Consider the following 13,724-nt stretch of genomic DNA (forward strand, 5'->3'; position numbering starts at 1 on the left):
AAGTTAAAAGAGTTCCGCATTGGTTCCTAATGGAATGGAAGCACTAAGAGAAACATTGACATTGTGTGATCTGTACACACTAGCTTTCCTAAAGTATTTCAGGCTGTAGTGACTCTCTGGGACTCTGTCTGTTCAAGTCAAAAGTATTTTTAATCTCTGTGATGTGCTGATCAAACCTTGAACTGTCAGGTCAAATTATTTCCACAAAACCAGTTCTATTTATGATTAATTAAAATTTCTTCTTGATTGCATACAGTCCTTTTTAATGTATAATCCCTTCATTGTGTAGTGATTCAGAGTTTGGGCCCAATACCTAAAATAAAAAGCAAATTATTTCAGTGAGTGTTATGCCTATGCTGAGATGTATTAAGTCTCCCCATTTGATAAAGAAAACAAAAGGCAGAAAACTAAGCTGATAACAAGTAAACCAATATACTGTAAAGGAAGAATTTGATTCATGGTGACTATATAACTACAAAGCCATTATGTGCATTGGATTAAAACTTTTGCCCTTTAAAAGGTTCTCTGTATGCCAGCTTTGTAATGCACTGATGGTTGTGGTTATGTTTTCAAGTTCTGGTCTCCATTCTTCTCAAAGTAGCAAAACATCAAATCAGTATGTAACTGCAAACAACAATATTCAAGAAATTATTTTGTCTTTTACATACAGTACATACTTTATTTTTGTTAAAATAAGTAATATAAACAATTATTAGAATTATTTGAGTATATGATAACTAAAATATTATGTATTAATCATTCATTATTTTTATTAAATTATTACAAACTTTCTTCTATTTCACACTTCCTCCTTCTTCTTCTTCTTCTTCTTCTTCTTCTTCTTCTTCTTCTTCTTCTTCTTCTTTCTTCTGTAAATATAATTCCTGCCCAAATGAGACTAAAATGAAAAGGAGAGAGTACAATCTAGAATGGCCAGCCAAATTTAAAAGTTCAGTTGCAGTATCTAAGTAAGGAGGGGAGGAGTCACCCATCTCACCTAACTTTAGACAACTAAAATTTATATATCTGTATGTGAGCCAGTTATTGTGCATGAAAAACTTTACAGGCAGTGGAAGAAATAAGCACTCTTATGGAATGATTTCACTGATCTATTTTAGATATGTGCATTAAAATGAAAAGAATTGATCTCTGAAGTGCTAAATTATCTGTAGTTTATCAAATACATTCTATCAGAATCTGATTATCATGAAGTTCATATGTGGTACATAAAGCTCAGTAAATTACACACAAGCATAATTTGTCTAATTTTTGAGCTGCATTCAACAAAGACTAGTCTCTCTCTGTTTTTTTGTAAGAGAGACCTACAACAATAAATGTTTTCATTTGTCCTTGTTTCCTATTTTGTGTACTGAACACAAGAGATGTTTTAGTAGCTGCAGATATAGTGATAATTATGTATAAGAACTGATTTCAGGTTGCTCACAGGATGTTTTAAACGTATGATTAAACAAAAATATGTATTAGGAGAATGCATTTTAGACTACTTATTCATTTGGTATCCATTAGCCTAGAATAATAAGAGAAAATTATATTTCTCATCCAATTTGCAAACTAGATGTTAAATTTTCATAGCCTTGACACTATTTTGCTCTGAGCATACTAAACTTTGTTGATACTGATCTGCTGTGCTGCCTGTGTGCTCCTATCAATATTTCCAGCTCACTTATACAGGTTTTCTTCCTTTGAAACTACTTGAAAGGTTTCTTCCTTTTTAGTTCATAGTTCATCAACATGACATCTTAGCAGTTTCCGTGTCTTCATATGGATATTTTCCAGCCTAGCCCAGGGGAAACTATTCCTCAGTGTAACAGCCAGAGTGATACTATGGCCCAGATAACGTTGTAAGAACAATACCCTAGAATGCCCAGAAGTGGAATAGAGGTTTTGATGCTGTCTGGTTTTCAGTTACAACGTCACACTGTGGGTGCATTATGCTTCTGGGTTTTGTTTCTGTCACTATGTAACAGTATAACTTGGAATTTTAATTGCTCCCAAATCTTCCCGTTACCTATATCCAGTGCCAGTGCTGTGATAGCACTGTGATAACATGTTCTAAAGGGCAGAAACAAATAAGCATCTTTTCACTGATGAAAAGCTGAAATGTACATCAACACTTCTCTTGTGATACTGAGCTCAACTGACAGAGGATTTTACCTAAAAGATAGGACTTGCTATACAACTTAGAAACAATTCTTGAAGTATGCCATGCAACCAGGTCTCAGGATGACTATGGAAGCTAAAGAGCTATCTAACTTTCAGTATATTAATTTCCACCTGTGAGAAATGTGATTTTGTTTCTCTTTCATCCTCATTTGTTTAATACAGATTCAGGTCTACTGAAAGAAAAGAACAAAAAAGGTACCCAAATGTTTTAAACTAGCAGTTTTGTCTGTGGCTTTAAAGGCAAAGAGCATATTGAAATAATTCAAAAAGAAATTCCTAAGATATTAACAAAAAAAAAAATCTCAGGGAAAAAAGTTAGAAAGCCATATTTCATCTGAGTCCTGGTTCAGGGACAAAAAAGGAATATAAAGTGAGGTAGCTGTATCTGACACATGAAAAAGAATGAACATTTTTAGTGACAACACTTAGATTAAAAAGCAGTTCTATAAAGCTTAAAAAACTCCCAAACCTAGAGGACTTCATAGAACTGTGAAACTGCTGACACTTTCACATTTAATCCTGCAACAATCTTTTTGGTTACATACTAAGTTTGCTAAGATTTGTGCCCAAATTTCCCATATTGGTCTGATAAACCCAGATAAATCTGTTTCCCACAGCTCTGATAGGAGATGCACCACAGATGGGCAGTATAGCAGTATCACAACAGTACCTGTAGGCCTACACCATCACGGAGAATACCACACAAGCACTCATGCTGTGGTGCTGTTGTAGTACCAGTATCATCTTTCATCCTTCATGGATGTACACAGGCCAACAGTCTCCCTTCTCTGCTTCCAATCCCTGAAAACAATGTCTATGCTGCTAAAATACCGCAGCCCAGGGGAAAAGATGCCTAACTGTTCAAACTGCCACACCAGAGTGTGTGGCACTGCCATCTGCCTGCCATCCCCACCTTAGACTGTTCACTTCCAAAAGCTATATGGACAAGGCTGCATGAAAATCATTAAGCCAAATTAACAAATCAGTCTCTTTAAATGTGTCTACATTTACCAACTTATGCCTATTTTTTTCCATTTCTGATTCTGATCCCCTTTTCAGGGCACATACTGAAACACAGTTTTATCAAATTGTCTTGTATTCTTATATTTTTAATATGTCTGGAGGTATTCAAAAGTCATCTGGACACAATCCTGAGTAACAGTGTTCTTGGGGACCCTAGCATGAGCAGGGAGTTGGACTAGATGATCTCCCACGGTCCCTTCCAGTTTTACCTGTTCTGTGATTCTGCGATTCCATAACACAGATGAAAGTGCCCAAATCTCACCTCACAATGAAACTGGAGCCTGACTGATGTGTGTGAGTGTCCAGCCACTCCTTCTAAGCAGGAAATCCTAGATGATCTAGTAATTAAACTTACTTAAGAGGATTGTAGTCCTGGTAAACTTTTTCCCAAGTATGAAGCAGTTTTAAGAAGTAGTTTTCATCTGAGAAATAAATGATGCTGAGATTTTCAGAAGCATGATTTCAGTACAATGCTTAAGATGACTGCTTCTTCATACTAGCTTTTTTATTTGTTATTCTCCTGACAGGATTTCACTCTTGATAGTATTTTGAGAGAGAATTTATTTTAATGTCCATTCTGCCTGTATGATAAAATTGCCTGTTCAGTTAGTTGTTATGAATTGGCGCTTTCCTCCTTATCTTGATTCACTTTCTGAACAAGAGCAGAAGTGCAGTTTCATAGCATCATTAACTCATAAATCAAGGGTTGAAGGACCATTTTCTCTTCTGCCACAGACCTCTATGCTTAGCAGCATTCACCTCATCCAACCAATGGTGGCATCAATTTCATGGCAGTAAGAATCCAGCTGGATAGTTTAAGTTTTTCACTTCTCATATAAAGGCCCTAGATGAAAAGGGAGATGTCTCACAATCAGACAAGAATTTATCTTCTCATAGTTTCCCTTTTCCGAAACTCTATAAAAAGTTCTGCAGTGTCCTGAGGTTGTTGCAATACTAGACATTCCACTCTCTCACAAATTATAATCCCACATTAATACTCATGAGTTCTTAATTGTCCTACAACTTGTACCTACACTCTTGATATCCATTAATGTTTCTACAGTGACTTATAGCAATAAATTAATTAACTATATGATTAGATAAAATTATGTTTATTCCCCCTAACCCCCCGCAAAAAAAAAAAGGCACAGTTTTATGGAAAAGACACAAATATCATCATGCAAAATATGTTTAACTTTTTAATCCAGTTAGCATGTAAAATTGATTTATGTTAAAAGCACAAGCAGGCAGATTGGAGCTTCCAATTTACTTTCTGAATTATTCACAGTATTCCTTTGTGTTCCATGGCTTTTGTTGCAAATATACCAGCTCTAGCTCCACATAGGCTAACAATGGAAACTAATGAAAGGCACATTGCAATGACATCTCTTCTGGCTCTGCAAAAGAATTTTGGTTTGAGAGCACCATGACTGCATTTATGCACTGTTAACTGCCTGAATCTGGATTGATTTGAGGGTCTCAAAACTGCACTACATTCTGTGGTGAATATGACCTTAAACATGTAAATACATTTCTATTTTTTTAAGCCTAACATTCAGTTGTCCTGTTATTCATTATATCCCTGGTTAGACCACTGAGCACTTGAATTCCCATGTTTTTCCTGGTGGCCAGATCTATACCCATCTGAACTGCTGAACTGTTCAGAATCAAGTCCCAGCAGGATTAACAAAACAGACATTTCTGTGAATTGCACAATTTTAGAAACGAATCAGTGAGAACTCACATGTCCAATACAAAAAACCCACTAGAGACTGCTCAAGAAACAGGCTATCAAATTTAAATCCCCAGACCATGTGAAGAATTTCGTCCACTTGGAATTGGGTCTAGAAATGTTAGCATGGAGTACTTGTCTGCTGATATTTGCTGACCTGTCATAAGTAAAAATCTTTTCCATAAGATGTTTCCCTCTGGATGGGACCTCATAACACACAGGCAGGGGTACAACATGCACGTCATCTGAATTCCTGTGTTTACACATCCAGTTGCTCCTACTTCCTTGGCCTGTATCTTTGCAGACTTAAACACTTGCACATCTTGTATCAGAATTAGGGACCCCAGTGTGGTGATGTTATAGGGCAGTGGCATATTCCCTTGGTGCGTTCCAGGACATCAGAGTCTCCATGCTGCACAACAACTAACAAAGCTGGAACCTGTGATATTTGTGAGCAACAGAATCACATAATCTGATTGGTGGAATCTCACAGGGAGCATACTTCAATTTATTGCACAAACAATCACCTCTGTTTAGCCTAATCTGTTTCTCTTTCCAGGCACATGGTGGTGGAGCCTTCTTTTCATGTAGATAAAATGATTTTTGTCTCCAAAAGGGTAGAAGACTGACTTTTTGACAGAGAAGTTTTTTTTTTTTGCTCTATGGATGGTCTTGATTACTCTGTCTTTTGGGGTGTGTATGTGACCACAGTGAGGATTCCTGGCTTGCTCAATGCAGAGTTTAATTGTCTTTAATCCCTGCTCCAGCTCTTCTTGCTAGAGCTCTAACCCCTGCATCTCAAGCTAAAAGACAAGTACCAAGTGTCCTTTTCCACATAGCATGCAGAGATTTGGATGAAATTCACTCAACAGACAGTGCCCAAGTGGATATATTCTCCTGGTATTTCCTTCTGTTTTCCAACACTGAACAAAGATAGATATTTAAATGAGATAGGATACATCCTGAAATACAGTCTTTGGATCTTTATCAGATCCAGAAAAGCCAGTGGCATTGTGTAGTGTTGCAATCCAAGAAAGATCTCCATCTCTAACAACTTCAAAATGTCTCTAGTAGGTTAATTTTAATATGAAGAAATGAAAGTTGGCTAACACCTCAACATAATGGGCTGTATTTTCTTTGAGCACCAGTTACCATAGCATCATTACTGTTAATATACTTTGTTGTTCTTATGCAAGAGGAGGGTATCATGGGTTAGCAAGCATAGTCCTGGAAGTGATTATTTTGAAATATATTTTGAGATGTTACAGAGTTGGGACGGTACCTGTGAGTTTTGGGTGTGGGATTTTTTTTTCTTTGGGGTGGGGTTTTTTTTTGTTTGTTTTGGTTTTGGTTTTGGTTTGTTTGGGGCATTTTGGGGGGCTTTTAGTTTTTTGTTTTTGCTGAGTCACATCTTTGTTACTAAAAACCAGGGGGTTTTCTTCTTCTGTACTTGAAACATTGCTGTACTCATGATGCACAATGAGTGTTTCCAAAGGACTGAATTCAAATTTAACTACACAGGTTTCATTTGATTCAATGGAAAGTTTGCAGCTTAATCCTATGCAGTCCATTTAACATTAAGAACATGTTTTTTATCCATTTAGCATTTCAGTGAAGCAGATTTGGGAACAACTTTGTGACAATCTCTGTAAATCCTAGCAACCAATTCTTAGTTAAGCAGATACTTTCTAAATAGGGTCTTTGAAACTTTTATGTACTCCTTCTAGAGATTTTCATACTTTTAAAATTGAGAGATACTGGTATGCATTTCTCACCTGCTTAGCATTAATTTCTGATTCATAATCCCTCTACAAACAACAGGTTTATTGATTACAAAACCTCCCCACGAGCCATTTTCGCCAGTATCTTTTCTATAAACGTGAAAGAAACCCCAAATGCCAAAAAAATGGTGACTTGGAAATAAGCCACCTTTATTTTAAGGGGTTTTTGCAGTCGACATGTTGTCCCAGCAACCTAGATTCTTACTGTCTGGCAGAAGACTGATTTCTTTGGTTCCATCATGCTACAAAGCTGAAAAAAGGAAAAGGGAGACAAACAATGAAAATTCACCATTTCATTATTCAAATATGTGAATTACCCTGAGCTGCAGCCAAGCTGTGGGGCTAACCCACAGTGTTCTTCAACACCTATTCAAACCCTTCAGTGCTGCAATACTTCATTTCCATTAATTAAATAATTACACCAAACTCTCTGTAAAGATAGTATTCAACTGAATTCAGGCATTCCAAAATAGTTATTCAGTAAAGCTTAAGCTCATATTATTATGCCATGAATTGACAAAGATCTTGTTTATTTCCCTTACCAGAGGTATTTTAAAAGCTCCCTTAATTAAAAAAAAAAAAAAAAAAAAAAAAAAAAAAAAAAAAAAAAAAAAAAAAAGGAACAAAACCCCCTGCAAACCTGAAAAATTAACCCCAAAATTGTAATTGAAGACATTTCACAAAATGAAAAAACAGAAGTTAGTGTTCAAAAAATCTTATTTATTTAATAGCAAAGTTTTTATTATAATCTAATAGTTATTACATCATAAAGATGAAATATTATGATGTTTAAAAAATTATGGTCCTTCCTTATATAACATAAAGCCCATTATTGTTAGTGGGAGAAAGTGATGCTTGAGTAAGTTTTCATGATAATACTACATTTCAGCCTTTTTTTAATGGCCCTTCCCTTCCCTTCCCTTCCCTTCCCTTCCCTTCCCTTCCCTTCCCTTCCCTTCCCTTCCCTTCCCTTCCCTTCCCTTCCCTTCCCTTCCCTTCCCTTCCCTTCCCTTCCCTTCCCTTCCCTTCCCTTCCCTTCCCTTCCCTTCCCTTCCCTTCCCTTCCCTTCCCTTCCCTTCCCTTCCCTTCCCTTCCCTTCCCTTCCCCTCCTTTCCCATCATTCACATAATTTTATATCCTGTTGTATTTCCCAGAGAATCTTAGATACTCTCTATCTTCCATTTTAGTTACATTAAAACTGAAGGTCTGCCTTGCCTATCTGGATAAATACAATGTAACTGAGTTGGATTTTTTTAGGCAATGTATTGCAGAATTTCAGCTTCATGGCTAGGCTTGATTTAAGTTATTACAATGAAACTACAAAAACTTTTTCACTTCTATTGCTCTGTGCTTCCTGCTAAACACTCAAAGTTTCACTGGATAATGTTGTTTCTTATTCAAAAGAATTGTATAGAGCTATTGTTCTCTTTAAAGTTTTCCTCCCAGGGACAGATGCATTTCAAAAATGAGTAGAGTGATCCATTGAGACAATTATTGCTGATACATAAACTCAGCAGAAATCAGAGATTTCTGATCAGCAGGTAACTGAAGCTTGTGTATGTTTATTACTGTTGTGCATTTGCTGCAGAAGAAGTAGACGTGATTGTGGGCTGTATTAATGAACAATTTCCTGTAAAGACAGAGAAGCATAAATGCCAAGGGCCTGGAAGGACACTGCTGTGTAAAGTTTAATTCAACTATCTAAAAGAAGATGATTTCAAATCAGAAGAGATTCAGAGAAGGGAAGATGGAATGATTAGGGAAGCCTTTTGTCGAAGACTAGATAACAATAATACAGGGGGTTTTGGTGTAGCAGAACAAAAGTTTCGTAGAGCTATTATTACCCTGAATAAATGCATTGGTGAATAAATATCCGTGAGAAAGAAAGGTTGTTTAAATTAATGGATAGTGCTGGAAGTAGAAAAAATATGTGTATGCCTTTCCTAAACCCATGCTGTCTGGGTCTGATCACCTAGTTGTGCTGTCTGTGTTGCATAATGGCAGTCAAAATGATCTGCTACGTGACCTTGACTGAGGTCAGGCTGACAGACCTGGGGTCCCTCAGACTGTCCTTCTGGCCTTTCTGGTGGATGGGCATCACATAAGCCAATCTATGGTCATCTGAGAGCTCCCCAGTTAGTCAGGACTGATGATAAATGATGGAGAGTGGCTTGGTGAGCTCCTCTGCCCATTCCCTCAGTACCCTCGGGTGAATCCATTTTGATCCCATAGACTTGTGAGCACCTAAGTGGCACAGCAGGTCACTAACTGCTTCCTCCTGGATTGCCAGGAGTCTATTCTGCTTCCTGCCCCTGTCTACCAGCTCAGAGGTCTGACTGTTCAGAGGATCACCAATCTTTCTGTTGAAGATTGAGGCAAAGAAGGCGCTCAGTACCTCAGCCTCTTCAGTCATCCTTGGTTACAATGTTACCCTCTGCATCCAATAAAGGATGGAGATTTTCCTTATACCTCCTTTTTTTGTTAAAGTGTTTATAAAACCACTTTTATTATCTTTCACAGCAGTGACCAGATTGAGTTCTAGCCAAGCTTTCGTCTTTCTAATTTTCTTTCTACGTGAACCAACAACATCCTTGCACTGTTCCTGAGTTGCCTCAGAACAATAGGGTTGCAGAAGAGTAATCTAGTTGCTGTGATGTGAAAACAACTAGTTTTATTCTCATTATAATTGATTATAATAGGTGTGATTAAATTCTGTAGTGTTTAATAACAGGGACTTAGGTCACTGAGGTGCGTGGTCCTTTCCTGTCCCACAATACTCAGCCTGTATATGCTCAGTGAAATTTTTGCAATAAGTCTCTCTCCTAGTGGTCTTCATGGATCAAGTAGGAGAATTGTAGCTTTGCACACTATATATTATTTTTGTACTATAATAAAAATGGCACCAAAATTTAAGTTTACAGCGACACAGAAATGAAAAGAACTAAATGTATAAATAGAGTTTCAAAAAGGTGTAACTGAAAATATTGGACAATAGTACAAACAAAATTTTGTTCTACAAAACAGCTTGCACAGGACAAATTCATGACAACTAAAATCAATGACCAAGATCCAGTTTATCTCAAGATGAGGTCAATAGTTATTAAAAAAAATAGATTCTTTTACATCACTAAATTAAAGGATAGTACATGCAGAAGCCTACTTTCAAATAAGTTTCAGAGAAGGAGAACAATCCCTTAGTTTCTACTTCTCCAGTCTGATTTTTTTTGGATTTTTTTGGTTTTTCCCTGAAAATATCCATCAGCCAATACCAACTGAGTATGATTGAGTTGACTATGCTTGCTATCCTTTTTCTAAAGAATAAATGAATAAATACACCAATCACATTTCCATTCAGTTATGCAGGCTTTCCACAGAGTATTTGTGTGATGTGCAAATGCCCACTATGTTTATTCTCTCCCCTCCATCTTCCATCAGGAAGCTTGCTGGTGTGACCCTCAATTTACAGACTAGGAAGATTTACAGACTCAATTTACATTTCTCTTTTTTATGATGATTTGAAGCAATCAGATTGTTGTCTGAACAGCTTGATAATAACAGTTAGGGACTCTATGAAAGGTTGAACCAAATCCTGTCTCTGTGAGTCAAATGCAAAAGTGCACACTCCACTTAGAACAGTGTGTTTATGTTAAATACTGTGATAATCAATTCAATTTACTTTATTCCATCCCACCCAAAGGAGGATAATTTCCATCAAGTTGCTGCTAGTCTATCACACTAGGTTTTTTTGAATAGATTTTTAGAACTACTGCCATCTATTCCATTAAGTTTTTCTGTTTTCAACACAGTCTCCTCTTCTTGCTTTAAAAATAACTTATTGTTCAATCCAATATGAATCAAAAAGTCTACCACCTCCACAAGGCAGCATCAGAGAAATTGGATGTAATTTATGATTATAAAATTGGAAAGAAAGTCTGCAGGAAAAGGTGCAGTTCTGGGAACAAATAACTGTGTGGGAAGATGTGGAAACTCCAACAATCATCTCTGCCAGAGACGGGGAGGAGTGCAGGAGCACAGATAAGAAGGCATATGAGAAGAGAAGGATGTTGACCCTGCTGTAAGGGAAAATAATGATCAAAGTTCATCATTCCACCCCTTCCCTTTTTTTAACTGAGAAGGGCTATTTCATGCTTCTCTCTAAACACGTGCATCATGTCTTACACATTACTGATAAAGTATTTTGCAATTACATCCTAAATGAAGCCTAAGGATGCTAAATTCATGCTCTGCTACACAAATTAGAATTGAAAAATATGAAAATAGTTGCATTAAAATTGTCAAGAACCTGATAACACCAAGCACAAAGAATGGGAGACTTTATACCTCTCTAGTTACTTGGATCCCATCCCCTTAACTCAGACATTTAAAAAAAGGTATCATTTCACCCCGAGTTTGCTTTGTTACTCGGGGAAAAGGATAGATAAATTGTTGACTAAATAAAATGTGCATAGACCAGTTTAAGCCTCCATGTTTAAGAATACTGATGTTTTATGAGAAAAAGTTTGGACTGGAAGCATATTCAGGTACAACCTTAACTTCAAAAGGCCAGTTATGCAGCCAAATATTATAGACCTGATCATCACTCTTGTGCCTTGCTCTTGAGCTGTAAGGCTGTAGGCAGCAAAAATCCCAGGGTCATGATTAAAAGGATAATATGAAAAAGTTTAACATTTCGAGGTTTTATGGCTTTATAAGTGTTCTTTATGATGTAAGCAAGGCAGAAATCATGGCAAAATAATTTCTACATGGAAAGCAGTGAGCAAGTTCATAAGTCTTTCAGGTCTTTAAGAGTAGTTTTTTAAATTTTAAAAATCACTTAGGCCTTTTGGCCTGTGAAAAGCCAGTATTTGTAGAAGCTGATGGATTTTTTATTTCTTGAAACTTTAATAAAATAATATGCCATGTAAATGCCTTATTGTGTATATTATTTATTGATTTGGGTACATTGTCTTCCTTTGAATCCTGTTGTTTTCTGAATTGATTTTGCTGTCTCAGCAACATTGAGGCATAGACACTTTTTTGGCTTCCATCTGAATGAACAATTTCCTAGTTAGACACACTGGATTTGGAGTTGGGTCAATAAAAGCTTTACTGTGTCCTTTCTCTTTCCTCACATAGCTCACAAAAGAGAACTAAATTCCATTCATCCTTTCACTGGCCACTGTGGAATCTTTAGCAATGCAGTTCTGGCTGGGATGAGGAAACATGGCAAGAAATTGGAACAAACACAAATAAGAATTCTTTATTTCCCATGCTTACTGCCCTGAAGATCTGCTGCCACTGGGAATGCATGTGAATTTCCTGGACTTTAACTATTTGTCTCTGCCAGTGAATTTCTTTGGAAATATAACACATTAGATATCAAAAGACGATTTAGCTTAATCCTGCTGATTCTGATGTGGCTAACTGTAAGTTGTTTGCTAAAAAACACCATTTTGAGTGGTTCTTGGCAATATGAGCATAAAGGATCATTGAACAGTTTTCATGCAAAGAATACTTTTAACTTTTGAATAACATAACCTCAACCATGGTTTAATAAACTGTTTTCACTCTAATCTTTGTGGACAGAGGTAGATTTCAAATATTCTGGAGTCCTACATAATTGTTTGCAAGAATGTACATTAAAATTTACTTGGCTGTTGTTTTTTACTTGATTTTTTATGTTAAATAATGCTTTTATAGGTAGTCCATTCATGGTAAAAACTACTAAGATAGGAAGGTATCAATTTAAATTTTAGAAATTTCCAAAATAATTTCTGATGTCTTCAATTTTATGCTTCTCCATCAGTTTGTGTATATATATGTATGGATCAGCTCTGTTCTCCCATTCTTTAAGACTTTTTTCTTCCATCATTTCAATGTTGATGTCACATGCACATAAACAGGAGATCCTTTTAAAAATCAATTCCCAGCACAGAAGCAGTTTTCCCATAAACTTAATCTGAGCAATAATTTCACCATAAGTCTTTATGTGTGCATGTATCAGACATGCAGATGCATAAGAGTGTGCATATAAAACCCTTTTAGGCATACATCCAGGACACGCCTAAGGCCAGACATAAGTGTTCATATGTGACACAGTAAAGTAGCCCAGGGGATCTACTGGAAGGAAAAAAAGATGACAAAAACTCCATCAACTTTTGCCAGGTCCTGAAAGTATGCAGGAAAGCAAAGTTTTCTGTACAGCTTCTATATGCAGTTATACTAGAGATCAGTGCAGTTCACGTTGCACTTGACCTCTTCTGACCCACCAATCCCTAATGGTGTAACTGAGTACTCACAGCAAGGTTGAGCAGAGATCATCTACTGTGCCCACAGGAAGAGCTGCAGAGAATTCTTTGCTGCAAAGAAGTGCTGCAAAATAGTCAAAGAATTTCAGTTTTAAAATGAGGATATACAAAACTGTCCCAGATGTCATTTGTAGAACTAAAAAGCAATGAAATAAATTGAATTGGAGAAAAATTTTTAAATAATGTCTCTTTTAAATATAAATCACATGTTTTGAAATTTGCCAAAGGGTTCCATAAATGAGTTTACAGACAGTTTATTCACTGAAAAAATTTATTTATTTGCAACATCCTAACATACTAATCCTCTGATTAGAAAAGACACAAACTACAAGGGTCACTTTAAAGCTGACATTTTGAGCATTTTCTTTCATCGCCTTTGATATGAGCTCTCTTTCAGTGGGATTTTCTAGCCATTAGATAAATCACCAAATAATGTCTTTGTCACAGTAGTTCTGCTGAGTGAAGACTATTTAATATGTAACTTGTAAAAGTGACTATAGAGTCTAAGTTTTATTTCCTCTTCTTTTTCACATTTTTATGACAAAAAAACCCATTTTGAATAAGAATAGGTTTTGGTTTTTTGCTTACATGCCCTTCTGCTTAGTAAGTAAACAACAGAACAACAGATCTGTAAGAGCAGGAAACAAATAATTCAATTCTTACACAACTAAATTGCTGGAAAGTGGATATTCAAGA

The sequence above is a fragment of the Aphelocoma coerulescens genome, chromosome 1 (genome assembly GCF_041296385.1).
Source record: "Aphelocoma coerulescens isolate FSJ_1873_10779 chromosome 1, UR_Acoe_1.0, whole genome shotgun sequence".
Classification (NCBI taxonomy): domain Eukaryota; kingdom Metazoa; phylum Chordata; class Aves; order Passeriformes; family Corvidae; genus Aphelocoma; species Aphelocoma coerulescens.